This window comes from Somniosus microcephalus, chromosome 19 (genome assembly GCF_052327205.1).
Source record: "Somniosus microcephalus isolate GS21.2 chromosome 19, FLI_Smic_1.0, whole genome shotgun sequence".
Lineage (NCBI taxonomy): Eukaryota > Metazoa > Chordata > Chondrichthyes > Squaliformes > Somniosidae > Somniosus > Somniosus microcephalus.
Genome location: NC_141005.1, coordinates 24,030,348 through 24,051,074, shown reverse-complemented (window position 1 = coordinate 24,051,074; position 20,727 = coordinate 24,030,348). Strand labels below are relative to the sequence as shown.

Genomic DNA, 20,727 nt, shown 5'->3' with positions numbered 1-20,727 from the left:
CTCGGCCCCTCATAATTTTACACACCTCAATTAGGTCTCGCCTCAGCCTCCTGTGTTCCAAAGAAAACAACCCCAGCCTATCCAATCTTTCCTCATAACTAAAATTCCCCAGCCCAGGCAACATCCTCGGAAATCTCCTCTGCACCTTCTCTAGTGCAATCGCATCCTTCTTGTAATGTGGTGACCAGAACTGCACGCGGCACTCTAGCTGCGGCCTAACTAGTGTTTTATACAGTTGAAGCATAACCTCCCCGCTCTTATATTCTACGCCTCGGCTAATAAAGGCAAGTATCCCGTATGCCTGCTTAACCACTTTATCTACCTGTCCTGCTACCTTCAGGGATCTGTGGACATGCACTCCAAGGTCCCGCTGATCCTCTGCATTTCTCAGTGTCCTACCATTTATTGTGTATTCCAACTGAATTCCATTTGCCACTGTTCTGCCCACTAGACGAGTCCATTGATATCTTCCTGCAGTCTACAGCATTCTGTTTCATTATTAACCACACGGCCAATTTTTGTATCATCTGCAAACTTCTTAATCATACTTCCTACATTCAAATCCAAATCATTGATATATACCAGAAAAAGCAAAGGGCCCAGTACTGAGTCGGTGCAGGCTCGATGGGCCGAAATGGCCTCTATCTGCACTGTGGGGTTTCTGTGATTCTGTGAGCCCTGCGGAACCCCACTGGAAACAGCCTTCCGGTCACAAAAACACCCTTCGACCATTACCCTTTGTTTCCTGCCTCTGAGCCAATTTTGGATCCAACTTGCCACTTTGCCTTGGATCCCATGGGCTTTTACTTTCGTGACCAATCTGGCATGCGGGACCTTATCAAAAGCCTTGCTAAAATCCATACAGACTACATCAAAGGCACTACCCTCATCGACCCTCCTTGTTACCTCCTCGAAAAATTGAATTGCGTTAGTCAGACACGACCTTCCGTTAAGAAATCCATGCTGACTGTCCCTGATTAATCCGTGTCTTTCTAAATGAAGATTTCTCCTGTCCCTCAGAACTTTTTCCAATAATTTTCCCACCACCGAGGTTAGGCTGACTGGCCTGTAATTATGCGGTCTATCCCTCTCTCCCTTTTGAAAGAACGGTAGCACGTTAGCAGTCCTCCAGTGGTCGGGCACCACACCTGTAGCCAGAGAGGATTGTAAAATGATGGTGAGAGCCTGTGCTATTTGGTGTCTTACTTCTCTTAAGAGTGTGGGATAGATTTGATGCGGGCCTGGGTATTTGTCCAGTTTGAAAGATGCTACAGCCCTTAAGACTTGGTGTTTGAGCATGTTTATTTGATGTAATATTTGAATAGAAGGCAATGAAGGGTTGGGCTTGTAGTTTGTTTGTGTGGGAGGCAGAGCAGCAAGAAGAGGTGGAGGGGGGGTGGGGGGGTTGCGGGAGGAGTAAAACTTGTAAATGTAAATTGAGTGTTGAATACTTGTATGAATGTGTAGAAGAAGAGAAAAAAATGGGCGACAGCTTTAAGTAAAGAGAAAGCCAGCCAGCATATGCCTACGGCCATACTAGTCTGAATACGCCCGATCTCGTCTGATCTCGGAAGCTAAGCAGAGTCAGGCCTGGTTAGTACTTGGATGGGAGACCGCCTGGGAACACCAGGTGCAGTAGGCTTTTGCTGCCGCCACAGGCTGCTCAACGTTTTGCACACACACGCGCACACACTGCTCTTAATCAATCAACATCCTTTTTGCTGCTCTCTCTCTCTCTCTCTCTCGCTTTCCTTTGACCATTTCTTCGCTGCACATTCTCCTGCTGCTACACAAATGCAAGGGGCTCCAGACACAGGGCCGAAATAAGCAGAAGAAGAAAATAAGATAGCCAAAATACACACACTGGCGGAGGGCCACCAGGACACAGCAGCAGAGAGGAGAGACAAGGTGCATAGAAAACTCGGAGGGACAAACAGCAACAGAACAAAGAATAATGTGGAAAGAGCAGCAGTTAAATTCAGGAAAAAAGCAAAGCCAACTAGCATGCTGTTGAAATGCATGTGTGTTAATGCGAGGAGTGTTACAAATAAGATTGACGAGTTGCCGGCGCAAGTTGCCACATGGGGTTATGCAATAGTAGCTATAACGGAGACCTGGCTTCAAAATGGGCGGAATTGGAAACTAAACAGTCCTGGCTACAATGTAATAACATTTGTAGAAGTCGTGTGGGCAGATGTCACATGATCAGGCAGAATCATAGAAATTTACAGCACAGAAGGAGGCCATTCGGCCCATCTTGTCCGTGCCAGCCGACAAAGAGCAATCCACCCAAATCCCACTTTACAGCACTTGGTCCGTAGCCTTGTAGGTTACGGCAGTTCAAGTGCATATCCAAGTACTTTTTAAACGTGATGAGGGTTTCTGCCTCTACCACCCTTTCAGGCAGTGCATTCCAGACCCCCACCATTCACTGGGTGAAAAAATGTCTCCTCAAATTCCCTGTAAACCTCCTACCAATTACTTGAAATCTATTATTGACCCTTCTGCTAAGGGAAATAGGTCCTTCCTATCCACTCTATCTCGGCCCCTCATAATTTTACACACCTCAATTAGGTCTCGCCTCAGCCTCCTGTGTTCCAAAGAAAACAACCCCAGCCTATCCAATCTTTCCTCATAACTAAAATTCCCCAGCCCAGGCAACATCCTCGGAAATCTCCTCTGCACCTTCTCTAGTGCAATCGCATCCTTCTTGTAATGTGGTGACCAGAACTGCACGCGGCACTCTAGCTGCGGCCTAACTAGTGTTTTATACAGTTGAAGCATAACCTCCCCGCTCTTATATTCTACGCCTCGGCTAATAAAGGCAAGTATCCCGTATACCTGCTTAACCACTTTATCTACCTGTCCTGCTACCTTCAGGGATCTGTGGACATGCACTCCAAGGTCCCGCTGATCCTCTGCATTTCTCAGTGTCCTACCATTTATTGTGTATTCCAACTGAATTCCATTTGCCACTGTTCTGCCCACTAGACGAGTCCATTGATATCTTCCTGCAGTCTACAGCATTCTGTTTCATTATTAACCACACGGCCAATTTTTGTATCATCTGCAAACTTCTTAATCATACTTCCTACATTCAAATCCAAATCATTGATATATACCAGAAAAAGCAAAGGGCCCAGTACTGAGTCGGTGCAGGCTCGATGGGCCGAAATGGCCTCTATCTGCACTGTGGGGTTTCTGTGATTCTGTGAGCCCTGCGGAACCCCACTGGAAACAGCCTTCCGGTCACAAAAACACCCTTCGACCATTACCCTTTGTTTCCTGCCTCTGAGCCAATTTTGGATCCAACTTGCCACTTTGCCTTGGATCCCATGGGCTTTTACTTTCGTGACCAATCTGGCATGCGGGACCTTATCAAAAGCCTTGCTAAAATCCATATAGACTACATCAAAGGCACTACCCTCATCGACCCTCCTTGTTACCTCCTCGAAAAATTGAATTGCGTTAGTCAGACACGACCTTCCGTTAAGAAATCCATGCTGACTGTCCCTGATTAATCCGTGTCTTTCTAAATGAAGATTTCTCCTGTCCCTCAGAACTTTTTCCAATAATTTTCCCACCACCGAGGTTAGGCTGACTGGCCTGTAATTATGCGGTCTATCCCTCTCTCCCTTTTGAAAGAACGGTAGCACGTTAGCAGTCCTCCAGTGGTCGGGCACCACACCTGTAGCCAGAGAGGATTGTAAAATGATGGTGAGAGCCTGTGCTATTTGGTGTCTTACTTCTCTTAAGAGTGTGGGATAGATTTGATGCGGGCCTGGGTATTTGTCCAGTTTGAAAGATGCTACAGCCCTTAAGACTTGGTGTTTGAGCATGTTTATTTGATGTAATATTTGAATAGAAGGCAATGAAGGGTTGGGCTTGTAGTTTGTTTGTGTGGGAGGCAGAGCAGCAAGAAGAGGTGGAGGGGGGGTGGGGGGGTTGCGGGAGGAGTAAAACTTGTAAATGTAAATTGAGTGTTGAATACTTGTATGAATGTGTAGAAGAAGAGAAAAAAATGGGCGACAGCTTTAAGTAAAGAGAAAGCCAGCCAGCATATGCCTACGGCCATACTAGTCTGAATACGCCCGATCTCGTCTGATCTCGGAAGCTAAGCAGAGTCAGGCCTGGTTAGTACTTGGATGGGAGACCGCCTGGGAACACCAGGTGCAGTAGGCTTTTGCTGCCGCCACAGGCTGCTCAACGTTTTGCACACACACGCGCACACACTGCTCTTAATCAATCAACATCCTTTTTGCTGCTCTCTCTCTCTCTCTCTCTCGCTTTCCTTTGACCATTTCTTCGCTGCACATTCTCCTGCTGCTACACAAATGCAAGGGGCTCCAGACACAGGGCCGAAATAAGCAGAAGAAGAAAATAAGATAGCCAAAATACACACACTGGCGGAGGGCCACCAGGACACAGCAGCAGAGAGGAGAGACAAGGTGCATAGAAAACTCGGAGGGACAAACAGCAACAGAACAAAGAAGAATGTAGAAAGAGCAGCAGTTAAATTCAGGAAAAAAGCAAAGCCAACTAGCATGCTGTTGAAATGCATGTGTGTTAATGCGAGGAGTGTTACAAATAAGATTGACGAGTTGCAGGCGCAAGTTGCCACATGGGGTTATGCAATAGTAGCTATAACGGAGACCTGGCTTCAAAATGGGCGGAATTGGAAACTAAACAATCCTGGCTACAATGTAATAACATTTGTAGAAGTCGTGTGGGCAGATGTCACATGATCAGGCAGAATCATAGAAATTTACAGCACAGAAGGAGGCCATTCGGCCCATCTTGTCCGTGCCAGCCGACAAAGAGCAATCCACCCAAATCCCACTTTACAGCACTTGGTCCGTAGCCTTGTAGGTTACGGCAGTTCAAGTGCATATCCAAGTACTTTTTAAACGTGATGAGGGTTTCTGCCTCTACCACCCTTTCAGGCAGTGCATTCCAGACCCCCACCATTCACTGGGTGAAAAAATGTCTCCTCAAATTCCCTGTAAACCTCCTACCAATTACTTGAAATCTATTATTGACCCTTCTGCTAAGGGAAATAGGTCCTTCCTATCCACTCTATCTCGGCCCCTCATAATTTTACACACCTCAATTAGGTCTCGCCTCAGCCTCCTGTGTTCCAAAGAAAACAACCCCAGCCTATCCAATCTTTCCTCATAACTAAAATTCCCCAGCCCAGGCAACATCCTCGGAAATCTCCTCTGCACCTTCTCTAGTGCAATCGCATCCTTCTTGTAATGTGGTGACCAGAACTGCACGCGGCACTCTAGCTGCGGCCTAACTAGTGTTTTATACAGTTGAAGCATAACCTCCCCGCTCTTATATTCTACGCCTCGGCTAATAAAGGCAAGTATCCCGTATGCCTGCTTAACCACTTTATCTACCTGTCCTGCTACCTTCAGGGATCTGTGGACATGCACTCCAAGGTCCCGCTGATCCTCTGCATTTCTCAGTGTCCTACCATTTATTGTGTATTCCAACTGAATTCCATTTGCCACTGTTCTGCCCACTAGACGAGTCCATTGATATCTTCCTGCAGTCTACAGCATTCTGTTTCATTATTAACCACACGGCCAATTTTTGTATCATCTGCAAACTTCTTAATCATACTTCCTACATTCAAATCCAAATCATTGATATATACCAGAAAAAGCAAAGGGCCCAGTACTGAGTCGGTGCAGGCTCGATGGGCCGAAATGGCCTCTATCTGCACTGTGGGGTTTCTGTGATTCTGTGAGCCCTGCGGAACCCCACTGGAAACAGCCTTCCGGTCACAAAAACACCCTTCGACCATTACCCTTTGTTTCCTGCCTCTGAGCCAATTTTGGATCCAACTTGCCACTTTGCCTTGGATCCCATGGGCTTTTACTTTCGTGACCAATCTGGCATGCGGGACCTTATCAAAAGCCTTGCTAAAATCCATATAGACTACATCAAAGGCACTACCCTCATCGACCCTCCTTGTTACCTCCTCGAAAAATTGAATTGCGTTAGTCAGACACGACCTTCCGTTAAGAAATCCATGCTGACTGTCCCTGATTAATCCGTGTCTTTCTAAATGAAGATTTCTCCTGTCCCTCAGAACTTTTTCCAATAATTTTCCCACCACCGAGGTTAGGCTGACTGGCCTGTAATTATGCGGTCTATCCCTCTCTCCCTTTTGAAAGAACGGTAGCACGTTAGCAGTCCTCCAGTGGTCGGGCACCACACCTGTAGCCAGAGAGGATTGTAAAATGATGGTGAGAGCCTGTGCTATTTGGTGTCTTACTTCTCTTAAGAGTGTGGGATAGATTTGATGCGGGCCTGGGTATTTGTCCAGTTTGAAAGATGCTACAGCCCTTAAGACTTGGTGTTTGAGCATGTTTATTTGATGTAATATTTGAATAGAAGGCAATGAAGGGTTGGGCTTGTAGTTTGTTTGTGTGGGAGGCAGAGCAGCAAGAAGAGGTGGAGGGGGGGTGGGGGGGTTGCGGGAGGAGTAAAACTTGTAAATGTAAATTGAGTGTTGAATACTTGTATGAATGTGTAGAAGAAGAGAAAAAAATGGGCGACAGCTTTAAGTAAAGAGAAAGCCAGCCAGCATATGCCTACGGCCATACTAGTCTGAATACGCCCGATCTCGTCTGATCTCGGAAGCTAAGCAGAGTCAGGCCTGGTTAGTACTTGGATGGGAGACCGCCTGGGAACACCAGGTGCAGTAGGCTTTTGCTGCCGCCACAGGCTGCTCAACGTTTTGCACACACACGCGCACACACTGCTCTTAATCAATCAACATCCTTTTTGCTGCTCTCTCTCTCTCTCTCTCTCGCTTTCCTTTGACCATTTCTTCGCTGCACATTCTCCTGCTGCTACACAAATGCAAGGGGCTCCAGACACAGGGCCGAAATAAGCAGAAGAAGAAAATAAGATAGCCAAAATACACACACTGGCGGAGGGCCACCAGGACACAGCAGCAGAGAGGAGAGACAAGGTGCATAGAAAACTCGGAGGGACAAACAGCAACAGAACAAAGAAGAATGTAGAAAGAGCAGCAGTTAAATTCAGGAAAAAAGCAAAGCCAACTAGCATGCTGTTGAAATGCATGTGTGTTAATGCGAGGAGTGTTACAAATAAGATTGACGAGTTGCAGGCGCAAGTTGCCACATGGGGTTATGCAATAGTAGCTATAACGGAGACCTGGCTTCAAAATGGGCGGAATTGGAAACTAAACAATCCTGGCTACAATGTAATAACATTTGTAGAAGTCGTGTGGGCAGATGTCACATGATCAGGCAGAATCATAGAAATTTACAGCACAGAAGGAGGCCATTCGGCCCATCTTGTCCGTGCCAGCCGACAAAGAGCAATCCACCCAAATCCCACTTTACAGCACTTGGTCCGTAGCCTTGTAGGTTACGGCAGTTCAAGTGCATATCCAAGTACTTTTTAAACGTGATGAGGGTTTCTGCCTCTACCACCCTTTCAGGCAGTGCATTCCAGACCCCCACCATTCACTGGGTGAAAAAATGTCTCCTCAAATTCCCTGTAAACCTCCTACCAATTACTTGAAATCTATTATTGACCCTTCTGCTAAGGGAAATAGGTCCTTCCTATCCACTCTATCTCGGCCCCTCATAATTTTACACACCTCAATTAGGTCTCGCCTCAGCCTCCTGTGTTCCAAAGAAAACAACCCCAGCCTATCCAATCTTTCCTCATAACTAAAATTCCCCAGCCCAGGCAACATCCTCGGAAATCTCCTCTGCACCTTCTCTAGTGCAATCGCATCCTTCTTGTAATGTGGTGACCAGAACTGCACGCGGCACTCTAGCTGCGGCCTAACTAGTGTTTTATACAGTTGAAGCATAACCTCCCCGCTCTTATATTCTACGCCTCGGCTAATAAAGGCAAGTATCCCGTATGCCTGCTTAACCACTTTATCTACCTGTCCTGCTACCTTCAGGGATCTGTGGACATGCACTCCAAGGTCCCGCTGATCCTCTGCATTTCTCAGTGTCCTACCATTTATTGTGTATTCCAACTGAATTCCATTTGCCACTGTTCTGCCCACTAGACGAGTCCATTGATATCTTCCTGCAGTCTACAGCATTCTGTTTCATTATTAACCACACGGCCAATTTTTGTATCATCTGCAAACTTCTTAATCATACTTCCTACATTCAAATCCAAATCATTGATATATACCAGAAAAAGCAAAGGGCCCAGTACTGAGTCGGTGCAGGCTCGATGGGCCGAAATGGCCTCTATCTGCACTGTGGGGTTTCTGTGATTCTGTGAGCCCTGCGGAACCCCACTGGAAACAGCCTTCCGGTCACAAAAACACCCTTCGACCATTACCCTTTGTTTCCTGCCTCTGAGCCAATTTTGGATCCAACTTGCCACTTTGCCTTGGATCCCATGGGCTTTTACTTTCGTGACCAATCTGGCATGCGGGACCTTATCAAAAGCCTTGCTAAAATCCATATAGACTACATCAAAGGCACTACCCTCATCGACCCTCCTTGTTACCTCCTCGAAAAATTGAATTGCGTTAGTCAGACACGACCTTCCGTTAAGAAATCCATGCTGACTGTCCCTGATTAATCCGTGTCTTTCTAAATGAAGATTTCTCCTGTCCCTCAGAACTTTTTCCAATAATTTTCCCACCACCGAGGTTAGGCTGACTGGCCTGTAATTATGCGGTCTATCCCTCTCTCCCTTTTGAAAGAACGGTAGCACGTTAGCAGTCCTCCAGTGGTCGGGCACCACACCTGTAGCCAGAGAGGATTGTAAAATGATGGTGAGAGCCTGTGCTATTTGGTGTCTTACTTCTCTTAAGAGTGTGGGATAGATTTGATGCGGGCCTGGGTATTTGTCCAGTTTGAAAGATGCTACAGCCCTTAAGACTTGGTGTTTGAGCATGTTTATTTGATGTAATATTTGAATAGAAGGCAATGAAGGGTTGGGCTTGTAGTTTGTTTGTGTGGGAGGCAGAGCAGCAAGAAGAGGTGGAGGGGGGGTGGGGGGGTTGCGGGAGGAGTAAAACTTGTAAATGTAAATTGAGTGTTGAATACTTGTATGAATGTGTAGAAGAAGAGAAAAAAATGGGCGACAGCTTTAAGTAAAGAGAAAGCCAGCCAGCATATGCCTACGGCCATACTAGTCTGAATACGCCCGATCTCGTCTGATCTCGGAAGCTAAGCAGAGTCAGGCCTGGTTAGTACTTGGATGGGAGACCGCCTGGGAACACCAGGTGCAGTAGGCTTTTGCTGCCGCCACAGGCTGCTCAACGTTTTGCACACACTGCTCTTAATCAATCAACATCCTTTTTGCTGCTCTCTCTCTCTCTCTCTCTCTCGCTTTCCTTTGACCATTTCTTCGCTGCACATTCTCCTGCTGCTACACAAATGCAAGGGGCTCCAGACACAGGGCCGAAATAAGCAGAAGAAGAAAATAAGATAGCCAAAATACACACACTGGCGGAGGGCCACCAGGACACAGCAGCAGAGAGGAGAGACAAGGTGCATAGAAAACTCGGAGGGACAAACAGCAACAGAACAAAGAATAATGTGGAAAGAGCAGCAGTTAAATTCAGGAAAAAAGCAAAGCCAACTAGCATGCTGTTGAAATGCATGTGTGTTAATGCGAGGAGTGTTACAAATAAGATTGACGAGTTGCAGGCGCAAGTTGCCACATGGGGTTATGCAATAGTAGCTATAACGGAGACCTGGCTTCAAAATGGGCGGAATTGGAAACTAAACAATCCTGGCTACAATGTAATAACATTTGTAGAAGTCGTGTGGGCAGATGTCACATGATCAGGCAGAATCATAGAAATTTACAGCACAGAAGGAGGCCATTCGGCCCATCTTGTCCGTGCCAGCCGACAAAGAGCAATCCACCCAAATCCCACTTTACAGCACTTGGTCCGTAGCCTTGTAGGTTACGGCAGTTCAAGTGCATATCCAAGTACTTTTTAAACGTGATGAGGGTTTCTGCCTCTACCACCCTTTCAGGCAGTGCATTCCAGACCCCCACCATTCACTGGGTGAAAAAATGTCTCCTCAAATTCCCTGTAAACCTCCTACCAATTACTTGAAATCTATTATTGACCCTTCTGCTAAGGGAAATAGGTCCTTCCTATCCACTCTATCTCGGCCCCTCATAATTTTACACACCTCAATTAGGTCTCGCCTCAGCCTCCTGTGTTCCAAAGAAAACAACCCCAGCCTATCCAATCTTTCCTCATAACTAAAATTCCCCAGCCCAGGCAACATCCTCGGAAATCTCCTCTGCACCTTCTCTAGTGCAATCGCATCCTTCTTGTAATGTGGTGACCAGAACTGCACGCGGCACTCTAGCTGCGGCCTAACTAGTGTTTTATACAGTTGAAGCATAACCTCCCCGCTCTTATATTCTACGCCTCGGCTAATAAAGGCAAGTATCCCGTATGCCTGCTTAACCACTTTATCTACCTGTCCTGCTACCTTCAGGGATCTGTGGACATGCACTCCAAGGTCCCGCTGATCCTCTGCATTTCTCAGTGTCCTACCATTTATTGTGTATTCCAACTGAATTCCATTTGCCACTGTTCTGCCCACTAGACGAGTCCATTGATATCTTCCTGCAGTCTACAGCATTCTGTTTCATTATTAACCACACGGCCAATTTTTGTATCATCTGCAAACTTCTTAATCATACTTCCTACATTCAAATCCAAATCATTGATATATACCAGAAAAAGCAAAGGGCCCAGTACTGAGTCGGTGCAGGCTCGATGGGCCGAAATGGCCTCTATCTGCACTGTGGGGTTTCTGTGATTCTGTGAGCCCTGCGGAACCCCACTGGAAACAGCCTTCCGGTCACAAAAACACCCTTCGACCATTACCCTTTGTTTCCTGCCTCTGAGCCAATTTTGGATCCAACTTGCCACTTTGCCTTGGATCCCATGGGCTTTTACTTTCGTGACCAATCTGGCATGCGGGACCTTATCAAAAGCCTTGCTAAAATCCATACAGACTACATCAAAGGCACTACCCTCATCGACCCTCCTTGTTACCTCCTCGAAAAATTGAATTGCGTTAGTCAGACACGACCTTCCGTTAAGAAATCCATGCTGACTGTCCCTGATTAATCCGTGTCTTTCTAAATGAAGATTTCTCCTGTCCCTCAGAACTTTTTCCAATAATTTTCCCACCACCGAGGTTAGGCTGACTGGCCTGTAATTATGCGGTCTATCCCTCTCTCCCTTTTGAAAGAACGGTAGCACGTTAGCAGTCCTCCAGTGGTCGGGCACCACACCTGTAGCCAGAGAGGATTGTAAAATGATGGTGAGAGCCTGTGCTATTTGGTGTCTTACTTCTCTTAAGAGTGTGGGATAGATTTGATGCGGGCCTGGGTATTTGTCCAGTTTGAAAGATGCTACAGCCCTTAAGACTTGGTGTTTGAGCATGTTTATTTGATGTAATATTTGAATAGAAGGCAATGAAGGGTTGGGCTTGTAGTTTGTTTGTGTGGGAGGCAGAGCAGCAAGAAGAGGTGGAGGGGGGGTGGGGGGGTTGCGGGAGGAGTAAAACTTGTAAATGTAAATTGAGTGTTGAATACTTGTATGAATGTGTAGAAGAAGAGAAAAAAATGGGCGACAGCTTTAAGTAAAGAGAAAGCCAGCCAGCATATGCCTACGGCCATACTAGTCTGAATACGCCCGATCTCGTCTGATCTCGGAAGCTAAGCAGAGTCAGGCCTGGTTAGTACTTGGATGGGAGACCGCCTGGGAACACCAGGTGCAGTAGGCTTTTGCTGCCGCCACAGGCTGCTCAACGTTTTGCACACACACGCGCACACACTGCTCTTAATCAATCAACATCCTTTTTGCTGCTCTCTCTCTCTCTCTCTCTCTCGCTTTCCTTTGACCATTTCTTCGCTGCACATTCTCCTGCTGCTACACAAATGCAAGGGGCTCCAGACACAGGGCCGAAATAAGCAGAAGAAGAAAATAAGATAGCCAAAATACACACACTGGCGGAGGGCCACCAGGACACAGCAGCAGAGAGGAGAGACAAGGTGCATAGAAAACTCGGAGGGACAAACAGCAACAGAACAAAGAATAATGTGGAAAGAGCAGCAGTTAAATTCAGGAAAAAAGCAAAGCCAACTAGCATGCTGTTGAAATGCATGTGTGTTAATGCGAGGAGTGTTACAAATAAGATTGACGAGTTGCAGGCGCAAGTTGCCACATGGGGTTATGCAATAGTAGCTATAACGGAGACCTGGCTTCAAAATGGGCGGAATTGGAAACTAAACAATCCTGGCTACAATGTAATAACATTTGTAGAAGTCGTGTGGGCAGATGTCACACGATCAGGCAGAATCATAGAAATTTACAGCACAGAAGGAGGCCATTCGGCCCATCTTGTCCGTGCCAGCCGACAAAGAGCAATCCACCCAAATCCCACTTTACAGCACTTGGTCCGTAGCCTTGTAGGTTACGGCAGTTCAAGTGCATATCCAAGTACTTTTTAAACGTGATGAGGGTTTCTGCCTCTACCACCCTTTCAGGCAGTGCATTCCAGACCCCCACCATTCACTGGGTGAAAAAATGTCTCCTCAAATTCCCTGTAAACCTCCTACCAATTACTTGAAATCTATTATTGACCCTTCTGCTAAGGGAAATAGGTCCTTCCTATCCACTCTATCTCGGCCCCTCATAATTTTACACACCTCAATTAGGTCTCGCCTCAGCCTCCTGTGTTCCAAAGAAAACAACCCCAGCCTATCCAATCTTTCCTCATAACTAAAATTCCCCAGCCCAGGCAACATCCTCGGAAATCTCCTCTGCACCTTCTCTAGTGCAATCGCATCCTTCTTGTAATGTGGTGACCAGAACTGCACGCGGCACTCTAGCTGCGGCCTAACTAGTGTTTTATACAGTTGAAGCATAACCTCCCCGCTCTTATATTCTACGCCTCGGCTAATAAAGGCAAGTATCCCGTATGCCTGCTTAACCACTTTATCTACCTGTCCTGCTACCTTCAGGGATCTGTGGACATGCACTCCAAGGTCCCGCTGATCCTCTGCATTTCTCAGTGTCCTACCATTTATTGTGTATTCCAACTGAATTCCATTTGCCACTGTTCTGCCCACTAGACGAGTCCATTGATATCTTCCTGCAGTCTACAGCATTCTGTTTCATTATTAACCACACGGCCAATTTTTGTATCATCTGCAAACTTCTTAATCATACTTCCTACATTCAAATCCAAATCATTGATATATACCAGAAAAAGCAAAGGGCCCAGTACTGAGTCGGTGCAGGCTCGATGGGCCGAAATGGCCTCTATCTGCACTGTGGGGTTTCTGTGATTCTGTGAGCCCTGCGGAACCCCACTGGAAACAGCCTTCCGGTCACAAAAACACCCTTCGACCATTACCCTTTGTTTCCTGCCTCTGAGCCAATTTTGGATCCAACTTGCCACTTTGCCTTGGATCCCATGGGCTTTTACTTTCGTGACCAATCTGGCATGCGGGACCTTATCAAAAGCCTTGCTAAAATCCATACAGACTACATCAAAGGCACTACCCTCATCGACCCTCCTTGTTACCTCCTCGAAAAATTGAATTGCGTTAGTCAGACACGACCTTCCGTTAAGAAATCCATGCTGACTGTCCCTGATTAATCCGTGTCTTTCTAAATGAAGATTTCTCCTGTCCCTCAGAACTTTTTCCAATAATTTTCCCACCACCGAGGTTAGGCTGACTGGCCTGTAATTATGCGGTCTATCCCTCTCTCCCTTTTGAAAGAACGGTAGCACGTTAGCAGTCCTCCAGTGGTCGGGCACCACACCTGTAGCCAGAGAGGATTGTAAAATGATGGTGAGAGCCTGTGCTATTTGGTGTCTTACTTCTCTTAAGAGTGTGGGATAGATTTGATGCGGGCCTGGGTATTTGTCCAGTTTGAAAGATGCTACAGCCCTTAAGACTTGGTGTTTGAGCATGTTTATTTGATGTAATATTTGAATAGAAGGCAATGAAGGGTTGGGCTTGTAGTTTGTTTGTGTGGGAGGCAGAGCAGCAAGAAGAGGTGGAGGGGGGGTGGGGGGGTTGCGGGAGGAGTAAAACTTGTAAATGTAAATTGAGTGTTGAATACTTGTATGAATGTGTAGAAGAAGAGAAAAAAATGGGCGACAGCTTTAAGTAAAGAGAAAGCCAGCCAGCATATGCCTACGGCCATACTAGTCTGAATACGCCCGATCTCGTCTGATCTCGGAAGCTAAGCAGAGTCAGGCCTGGTTAGTACTTGGATGGGAGACCGCCTGGGAACACCAGGTGCAGTAGGCTTTTGCTGCCGCCACAGGCTGCTCAACGTTTTGCACACACACGCGCACACACTGCTCTTAATCAATCAACATCCTTTTTGCTGCTCTCTCTCTCTCTCTCTCTCTCGCTTTCCTTTGACCATTTCTTCGCTGCACATTCTCCTGCTGCTACACAAATGCAAGGGGCTCCAGACACAGGGCCGAAATAAGCAGAAGAAGAAAATAAGATAGCCAAAATACACACACTGGCGGAGGGCCACCAGGACACAGCAGCAGAGAGGAGAGACAAGGTGCATAGAAAACTCGGAGGGACAAACAGCAACAGAACAAAGAATAATGTGGAAAGAGCAGCAGTTAAATTCAGGAAAAAAGCAAAGCCAACTAGCATGCTGTTGAAATGCATGTGTGTTAATGCGAGGAGTGTTACAAATAAGATTGACGAGTTGCAGGCGCAAGTTGCCACATGGGGTTATGCAATAGTAGCTATAACGGAGACCTGGCTTCAAAATGGGCGGAATTGGAAACTAAACAATCCTGGCTACAATGTAATAACATTTGTAGAAGTCGTGTGGGCAGATGTCACACGATCAGGCAGAATCATAGAAATTTACAGCACAGAAGGAGGCCATTCGGCCCATCTTGTCCGTGCCAGCCGACAAAGAGCAATCCACCCAAATCCCACTTTACAGCACTTGGTCCGTAGCCTTGTAGGTTACGGCAGTTCAAGTGCATATCCAAGTACTTTTTAAACGTGATGAGGGTTTCTGCCTCTACCACCCTTTCAGGCAGTGCATTCCAGACCCCCACCATTCACTGGGTGAAAAAATGTCTCCTCAAATTCCCTGTAAACCTCCTACCAATTACTTGAAATCTATTATTGACCCTTCTGCTAAGGGAAATAGGTCCTTCCTATCCACTCTATCTCGGCCCCTCATAATTTTACACACCTCAATTAGGTCTCGCCTCAGCCTCCTGTGTTCCAAAGAAAACAACCCCAGCCTATCCAATCTTTCCTCATAACTAAAATTCCCCAGCCCAGGCAACATCCTCGGAAATCTCCTCTGCACCTTCTCTAGTGCAATCGCATCCTTCTTGTAATGTGGTGACCAGAACTGCACGCGGCACTCTAGCTGCGGCCTAACTAGTGTTTTATACAGTTGAAGCATAACCTCCCCGCTCTTATATTCTACGCCTCGGCTAATAAAGGCAAGTATCCCGTATGCCTGCTTAACCACTTTATCTACCTGTCCTGCTACCTTCAGGGATCTGTGGACATGCACTCCAAGGTCCCGCTGATCCTCTGCATTTCTCAGTGTCCTACCATTTATTGTGTATTCCAACTGAATTCCATTTGCCACTGTTCTGCCCACTAGACGAGTCCATTGATATCTTCCTGCAGTCTACAGCATTCTGTTTCATTATTAACCACACGGCCAATTTTTGTATCATCTGCAAACTTCTTAATCATACTTCCTACATTCAAATCCAAATCATTGATATATACCAGAAAAAGCAAAGGGCCCAGTACTGAGTCGGTGCAGGCTCGATGGGCCGAAATGGCCTCTATCTGCACTGTGGGGTTTCTGTGATTCTGTGAGCCCTGCGGAACCCCACTGGAAACAGCCTTCCGGTCACAAAAACACCCTTCGACCATTACCCTTTGTTTCCTGCCTCTGAGCCAATTTTGGATCCAACTTGCCACTTTGCCTTGGATCCCATGGGCTTTTACTTTCGTGACCAATCTGGCATGCGGGACCTTATCAAAAGCCTTGCTAAAATCCATATAGACTACATCAAAGGCACTACCCTCATCGACCCTCCTTGTTACCTCCTCGAAAAATTGAATTGCGTTAGTCAGACACGACCTTCCGTTAAGAAATCCATGCTGACTGTCCCTGATTAATCCGTGTCTTTCTAAATGAAGATTTCTCCTGTCCCTCAGAACTTTTTCCAATAATTTTCCCACCACCGAGGTTAGGCTGACTGGCCTGTAATTATGCGGTCTATCCCTCTCTCCCTTTTGAAAGAACGGTAGCACGTTAGCAGTCCTCCAGTGGTCGGGCACCACACCTGTAGCCAGAGAGGATTGTAAAATGATGGTGAGAGCCTGTGCTATTTGGTGTCTTACTTCTCTTAAGAGTGTGGGATAGATTTGATGCGGGCCTGGGTATTTGTCCAGTTTGAAAGATGCTACAGCCCTTAAGACTTGGTGTTTGAGCATGTTTATTTGATGTAATATTTGAATAGAAGGCAATGAAGGGTTGGGCTTGTAGTTTGTTTGTGTGGGAGGCAGAGCAGCAAGAAGAGGTGGAGGGGGGGTGGGGGGGTTGCGGGAGGAGTAAAACTTGTAAATGTAAATTGAGTGTTGAATACTTGTATGAATGTGTCGAAGAAGAGAAAAAAATGGGCGACAGCTTTAAGTAAAGAGAAAGCCAGCCAGCATATGCCTACGGCCATACTAGTCTGAATACGCCCGATCTCGTCTGATCTCGGAAGCTAAGCAGAGTCAGGCCTGGTTAGTACTTGGATGGGAGACCGCCTGGGAACACCAGGTGCAGTAGGCTTTTGCTGCCGCCACAGGCTGCTCAACGTTTTGCACACACACGCGCACACACTGCTCTTAATCAATCAACATCCTTTTTGCTGCTCTCTCTCTTTCTCTCTCTCTCGCTTTCCTTTGACCATTTCTTCGCTGCACATTCTCCTGCTGCTACACAAATGCAAGGGGCTCCAGACACAGGGCCGAAATAAGCAGAAGAAGAAAATAAGATAGCCAAAATACACACACTGGCGGAGGGCCACCAGGACACAGCAGCAGAGAGGAGAGACAAGGTGCATAGAAAACTCGGAGGGACAAACAGCAACAGAACAAAGAATAATGTGGAAAGAGCAGCAGTTAAATTCAGGAAAAAAGCAAAGCCAACTAGCATGCTGTTGAAATGCATGTGTGTTAATGCGAGGAGTGTTACAAATAAGATTGACGAGTTGCAGGCGCAAGTTGCCACATGGGGTTATGCAATAGTAGCTATAACGGAGACCTGGCTTCAAAATGGGCGGAATTGGAAACTAAACAATCCTGGCTACAATGTAATAACATTTGTAGAAGTCGTGTGGGCAGATGTCACATGATCAGGCAGAATCATAGAAATTTACAGCACAGAAGGAGGCCATTCGGCCCATCTTGTCCGTGCCAGCCGACAAAGAGCAATCCACCCAAATCCCACTTTACAGCACTTGGTCCGTAGCCTTGTAGGTTACGGCAGTTCAAGTGCATATCCAAGTACTTTTTAAACGTGATGAGGGTTTCTGCCTCTACCACCCTTTCAGGCAGTGCATTCCAGACCCCCACCATTCACTGGGTGAAAAAATGTCTCCTCAAATTCCCTGTAAACCTCCTACCAATTACTTGAAATCTATTATTGACCCTTCTGCTAAGGGAAATAGGTCCTTCCTATCCACTCTATCTCGGCCCCTCATAATTTTACACACCTCAATTAGGTCTCGCCTCAGCCTCCTGTGTTCCAAAGAAAACAACCCCAGCCTATCCAATCTTTCCTCATAACTAAAATTCCCCAGCCCAGGCAACATCCTCGGAAATCTCCTCTGCACCTTCTCTAGTGCAATCGCATCCTTCTTGTAATGTGGTGACCAGAACTGCACGCGGCACTCTAGCTGCGGCCTAACTAGTGTTTTATACAGTTGAAGCATAACCTCCCCGCTCTTATATTCTACGCCTCGGCTAATAAAGGCAAGTATCCCGTATGCCTGCTTAACCACTTTATCTACCTGTCCTGCTACCTTCAGGGATCTGTGGACATGCACTCCAAGGTCCCGCTGATCCTCTGCATTTCTCAGTGTCCTACCATTTATTGTGTATTCCAACTGAATTCCATTTGCCACTGTTCTGCCCACTAGACGAGTCCATTGATATCTTCCTGCAGTCTACAGCATTCTGTTTCATTATTAACCACACGGCCAATTTTTGTATCATCTGCAAACTTCTTAATCATACTTCCTACATTCAAATCCAAATCATTGATATATACCAGAAAAAGCAAAGGGCCCAGTACTGAGTCGGTGCAGGCTCGATGGGCCGAAATGGCCTCTATCTGCACTGTGGGGTTTCTGTGATTCTGTGAGCCCTGCGGAACCCCACTGGAAACAGCCTTCCGGTCACAAAAACACCCTTCGACCATTACCCTTTGTTTCCTGCCTCTGAGCCAATTTTGGATCCAACTTGCCACTTTGCCTTGGATCCCATGGGCTTTTACTTTCGTGACCAATCTGGCATGCGGGACCTTATCAAAAGCCTTGCTAAAATCCATATAGACTACATCAAAGGCACTACCCTCATCGACCCTCCTTGTTACCTCCTCGAAAAATTGAATTGCGTTAGTCAGACACGACCTTCCGTTAAGAAATCCATGCTGACTGTCCCTGATTAATCCGTGTCTTTCTAAATGAAGATTTCTCCTGTCCCTCAGAACTTTTTCCAATAATTTTCCCACCACCGAGGTTAGGCTGACTGGCCTGTAATTATGCGGTCTATCCCTCTCTCCCTTTTGAAAGAACGGTAGCACGTTAGCAGTCCTCCAGTGGTCGGGCACCACACCTGTAGCCAGAGAGGATTGTAAAATGATGGTGAGAGCCTGTGCTATTTGGTGTCTTACTTCTCTTAAGAGTGTGGGATAGATTTGATGCGGGCCTGGGTATTTGTCCAGTTTGAAAGATGCTACAGCCCTTAAGACTTGGTGTTTGAGCATGTTTATTTGATGTAATATTTGAATAGAAGGCAATGAAGGGTTGGGCTTGTAGTTTGTTTGTGTGGGAGGCAGAGCAGCAAGAAGAGGTGGAGGGGGGGTGGGGGGTTGCGGGAGGAGTAAAACTTGTAAATGTAAATTGAGTGTTGAATACTTGTATGAATGTGTAGAAGAAGAGAAAAAAATGGGCGACAGCTTTAAGTAAAGAGAAAGCCAGCCAGCATATGCCTACGGCCATACTAGTCTGAATACGCCCGATCTCGTCTGATCTCGGAAGCTAAGCAGAGTCAGGCCTGGTTAGTACTTGGATGGGAGACCGCCTGGGAACACCAGGTGCAGTAGGCTTTTGCTGCCGCCACAGGCTGCTCAACGTTTTGCACACACACGCGCACACACTGCTCTTAATCAATCAACATCCTTTTTGCTGCTCTCTCTCTCTCTCTCTCTCTCTCTCGCTTTCCTTTGACCATTTCTTCGCTGCACATTCTCCTGCTGCTACACAAATGCAAGGGGCTCCAGACACAGGGCCGAAATAAGCAGAAGAAGAAAATAAGATAGCCAAAATACACACACTGGCGGAGGGCCACCAGGACACAGCAGCAGAGAGGAGAGACAAGGTGCATAGAAAACTCGGAGGGACAAACAGCAACAGAACAAAGAATAATGTGGAAAGAGCAGCAGTTAAATTCAGGAAAAAAGCAAAGCCAACTAGCATGCTGTTGAAATGCATGTGTGTTAATGCGAGGAGTGTTACAAATAAGATTGACGAGTTGCAGGCGCAAGTTGCCACATGGGGTTATGCAATAGTAGCTATAACGGAGACCTGGCTTCAAAATGGGCGGAATTGGAAACTAAACAATCCTGGCTACAATGTAATAACATTTGTAGAAGTCGTGTGGGCAGATGTCACATGATCAGGCAGAATCATAGAAATTTACAGCACAGAAGGAGGCCATTCGGCCCATCTTGTCCGTGCCAGCCGACAAAGAGCAATCCACCCAAATCCCACTTTACAGCACTTGGTCCGTAGCCTTGTAGGTTACGGCAGTTCAAGTGCATATCCAAGTACTTTTTAAACGTGATGAGGGTTTCTGCCTCTACCACCCTTTCAGGCAGTGCATTCCAGACCCCCACCATTCACTGGGTGAAAAAATGTCTCCTCAAATTCCCTGTAAACCTCCTACCAATTACTTGAAATCTATTATTGACCCTTCTGCTAAGGGAAATAGGTCCTTCCTATCCACTCTATCTCGGCCCCTCATAATTTTACACACCTCAATTAGGTCTCGCCTCAGCCTCCTGTGTTCCAAAGAAAACAACCCCAGCCTATCCAATCTTTCCTCATAACTAAAATTCCCCAGCCCAGGCAACATCCTCGGAAATCTCCTCTGCACCTTCTCTAGTGCAATCGCATCCTTCTTGTAATGTGGTGACCAGAACTGCACGCGGCACTCTAGCTGCGGCCTAACTAGTGTTTTATACAGTTGAAGCATAACCTCCCCGCTCTTATATTCTACGCCTCGGCTAATAAAGGCAAGTATCCCGTATGCCTGCTTAACCACTTTATCTACCTGTCCTGCTACCTTCAGGGATCTGTGGACATGCACTCCAAGGTCCCGCTGATCCTCTGCATTTCTCAGTGTCCTACCATTTAT

At 46.6% G+C, this 20,727-nt stretch overlaps 8 non-coding genes across 8 annotated transcripts; all 8 read left to right on the top strand.

Annotated features, from left to right (window-relative positions):
- Positions 1 to 1,523: 1,523 nt before the first annotated feature.
- On the top strand, positions 1,524 to 1,642 carry LOC147104186 (5S ribosomal RNA). The gene has a single exon (XR_015072522.1). It is a non-coding gene; the product is annotated as a 5S ribosomal RNA (ribosomal RNA).
- Positions 1,643 to 4,063: 2,421 nt separating this feature from the next.
- On the top strand, positions 4,064 to 4,182 carry LOC147104185 (5S ribosomal RNA). The gene has a single exon (XR_015072521.1). It is a non-coding gene; the product is annotated as a 5S ribosomal RNA (ribosomal RNA).
- A 2,421-nt stretch (positions 4,183 to 6,603) lies between these two features.
- LOC147104184 (5S ribosomal RNA) lies at positions 6,604 to 6,722 on the top strand. The gene has a single exon (XR_015072520.1). It is a non-coding gene; the product is annotated as a 5S ribosomal RNA (ribosomal RNA).
- Positions 6,723 to 9,143: 2,421 nt separating this feature from the next.
- LOC147104183 (5S ribosomal RNA) lies at positions 9,144 to 9,262 on the top strand. The gene has a single exon (XR_015072519.1). It is a non-coding gene; the product is annotated as a 5S ribosomal RNA (ribosomal RNA).
- Positions 9,263 to 11,673: 2,411 nt separating this feature from the next.
- Positions 11,674 to 11,792, top strand: LOC147104182 (5S ribosomal RNA). Its single transcript, XR_015072518.1, has one exon. It is a non-coding gene; the product is annotated as a 5S ribosomal RNA (ribosomal RNA).
- Positions 11,793 to 14,215: 2,423 nt separating this feature from the next.
- Positions 14,216 to 14,334, top strand: LOC147104181 (5S ribosomal RNA). The gene has a single exon (XR_015072516.1). It is a non-coding gene; the product is annotated as a 5S ribosomal RNA (ribosomal RNA).
- Positions 14,335 to 16,757: 2,423 nt separating this feature from the next.
- Positions 16,758 to 16,876, top strand: LOC147104180 (5S ribosomal RNA). Its single transcript, XR_015072515.1, has one exon. It is a non-coding gene; the product is annotated as a 5S ribosomal RNA (ribosomal RNA).
- A 2,422-nt stretch (positions 16,877 to 19,298) lies between these two features.
- LOC147104179 (5S ribosomal RNA) lies at positions 19,299 to 19,417 on the top strand. Its single transcript, XR_015072514.1, has one exon. It is a non-coding gene; the product is annotated as a 5S ribosomal RNA (ribosomal RNA).
- The last annotated feature ends 1,310 nt before the right edge of the window (positions 19,418 to 20,727 follow it).